Source organism: Amblyomma mixtum, chromosome 8 (genome assembly GCF_055824585.1).
Source record: "Amblyomma mixtum isolate Tamu chromosome 8, ASM5582458v1, whole genome shotgun sequence".
Classification (NCBI taxonomy): Eukaryota; Metazoa; Arthropoda; class Arachnida; order Ixodida; family Ixodidae; genus Amblyomma; species Amblyomma mixtum.
Genome location: NC_143019.1, coordinates 61,521,458 through 61,524,435, shown reverse-complemented (window position 1 = coordinate 61,524,435; position 2,978 = coordinate 61,521,458). Strand labels below are relative to the sequence as shown.

Below are 2,978 nucleotides of genomic sequence, written 5' to 3'. Positions count from 1 at the left end.
GGCAGAAACAAAAACATACATGAACTATCGCGTTGCCATGGAAACCGGATGCTATCGGGTGGTGCTTGTATCTTGGCGTTCCGCTGGCCGTTGAACGCCCTAACAACGGCATATTCGTGCGGCGCAACAAAGTTTCGCTACATCTCGCCAAAATGCATGCGCTTTCGAGAAGCACGCAGGCGGAGAAACCTCTCTAGTGTACGCAACTCGCCGAAATAGCCCAAATTTGTTGGGCCACAGCGCCGAGGGTAACCTCGTTTGCTAAATTCTAAAACCTGATATGGATATTACTTACGGTGAGCTACACGTCTCTCAATAATTAAGGGACCAAAGTCGGGTACAACTTTAAAAGACAGGAGAGGCCCCACCCAGATGACCGAAGCGCAGCAGCCAATTGCCTCCGCGACTAAAGAAATAGTCCCGCTCAAAAAATTGCGACTGCTTCTAAAACGCGTATTTCTTGTATAAATAGGATTTCTGTATCTTGATGAGTGGTTTGGTAAAACTATAATGATGGAAATGCTACAGCACATGTCGGATCGCGAGAGAAAAACACTCCGTGCCTGCTACAACGCTGTGCGTCGTCTCCTACTGAGCAAGATCGACGGCACCGGGCGTGTAATTATACAGCAGTCTGGCTCTAAAGCATGCTTCATATATAATTTTTGTGTGTTTTCACAAGTTTATTTTTTAATGTGTTAGGCTTATTTTTTATTTGGTACTTTTCATTTTTTTTTTGCGGCTGCGAACCTGCAATCTCGTGCGTTCGCACACGGCATTCTTTTCCGCCATGGAGCCCAGCGAGGTGACATCGGAACGCTATCCTTTGTTGCCGAACGAGCCTTGTGTCGCATTGATGACCACACCCCCAAGGAGCCTCGGCAAGAACAAAAGCGGCCACATCCTGAACAGCGATTCGCGCAACATGATCTTCAACTGCTACACGTTTTGGCGTAACAGGGAGCCTGAACGCAGCGTAGAGGACACGAGCAAGTTTGTCGCCGACATGCTCGGTGTCAGCGAAAGGACCGTGTTCAGGGTGAGGCAGTAAGTTAAAGCTTCGCATTTTTCGGGTGGCAAACTGACGACGCCGTCGCGAAAGCGCCCACGCAATGCGGAGAAGAGAAGACGCAGCGCGAAGTTTGGCAGCTTCACGTTGTGCGCGCTGAGGTCATGTGTGCACGATTTCTTTCGCCGCAACGAGATACCGACGGTCGAGAAGATAACTACCGAGTTCTCGGAGCGTATGGAACTGTCATCACTAAGGCGGTGTACTGTGCGTCGCCTGCTTGCCGAGATCGGCTTCAAGCACGAAAAGAGAAGCCGCAACTCGCTGCTTATCGACCGGGATGACATCACCGATTGGCGGAATCGCTACCTCCGTGACGTGGAGCGCTACCGGGCGGAAGGCCGAAAGATCTTCTACCTGGACGAGACATGGGTGACGGCGGGACACACTCGGTCGATCGTGTGGACGGACACCGTGGTGGAGAAGCGAGGACGCCTGTTCGCTCGAGCAAATGGCCTGACGACAGGTCTCAAACAACCTTCTGGGAAAGGTCAGCGCCTGATCGTCACGCACATCGGCAGCGAGGATGGCTTCGTCGACGGCTGCTTGGATGCATTCCGAGGCCAAAAGACAGGCGACTATCACGAGGAAATGGAAGGCAATCGCTTTGAGAGCTGGTTTAATGACGTTCTGCAGAAGTTGCCAGCTGGTAGCGTCATTGTTTTAGACAATGCACCTTACCATAGCCGCCGAGAAGAGAAATTGCCGACGACGGCCGGGAAGAAGGAAACGATACAGGAGTGGCTCAAAAGCAAGAACATCACATACGGTGAAAGGATGATAAAGAAGCAGCTGCTTGAGCTGGTGGCATCTGTAAAGCCACGCTTTCTGAGCTACATCGTAGACAACGCAGCTGTAAGGGCCGGTTGCATTGTACTCAGGCTCCTGCCGTACCACTGCGAATTCAATCCCATTGAGCTTGTGTGGGCCATGGTCAAACATGGCATCGCTGCGGACAACAGAGACTTCAAGCTGTCCACGGTCGATGCCATCTTGAGGGAGAAAATCAAGCACGTAACGGCGGAAGATTGGAGGAAGAGCATTCAGCACGTGATGGACTTGGAGGCAAAGTTCAGACTTGACACATCTGGGAGTGAGCATGTTCAACCCATCATCATCCAGCTGGGTGAAGATGACACTGAAGAAAGCGACTCCGACAGCGAGTTCTCTGGCATTGAGCCACTCGACAAGCATAACGGCTTCTCATTAATGAAAGAATAGTCCTCATTAGGGCTACCAAAACTATGCCGGTGGGTTCGCAACAGCCAACCATCCATTCCGTGACCTCTCATATAGATAAGCAGTTTCATTTATGGCGTATTCCTTACAATAGAAGCTCAATTCTGATAAGCAACGTCCTGCACACATTGTGCTCGATTCAAGAAGTGGCATAGAAATACGTTTAAATGCTGGTATATCTGAATTCAAACACAATTGTCAACTCTCGTTATTGTTGGCAGCCTCAAAATGCTCATTCAGGCAGCCACCGTCGAGTTTGACGGGCCCCATGGTGAAATAGCAGTAGTCAAGGCACGCTTTATGGCTCTGTTAGAAGTCTACGCGGGAAATTGCAGTCTTGTCATAGCCGGTGTTGGTGCAATAGCAGTAGTCAACACTAAAACTGACAGCCACTGTTAGCAGCTTGCACGCCAAAGCACATTCATGTGGTTGCATTGTTTATTTTGGTTATCTGGCTCAACAAGTAACGAGAATAAGAGAACAAATGTAAACATCATTAGCTTAGTGAGACCCAAAATGCTCATTCAGGCAGCCACCGTCGAGTTTAACGGGCCCCATGGTGAAATAGCAGTAGTCAAGGTATGCTTTATGGCTTTGTTAGCAGTCTGCACTGGAAATTGCAGTCTTATCATAGCCAATTTTTAGTTTATCTGATTCGGGCAAGTAACGT

The 2,978-nt window shown here is 49.5% G+C and overlaps 1 pseudogene; it reads left to right on the top strand.

The window, feature by feature from the left end:
• Positions 1-736: 736 nt before the first annotated feature.
• Positions 737-1,842, top strand: LOC149332723 (uncharacterized; annotated as a pseudogene).
• The last annotated feature ends 1,136 nt before the right edge of the window (positions 1,843-2,978 follow it).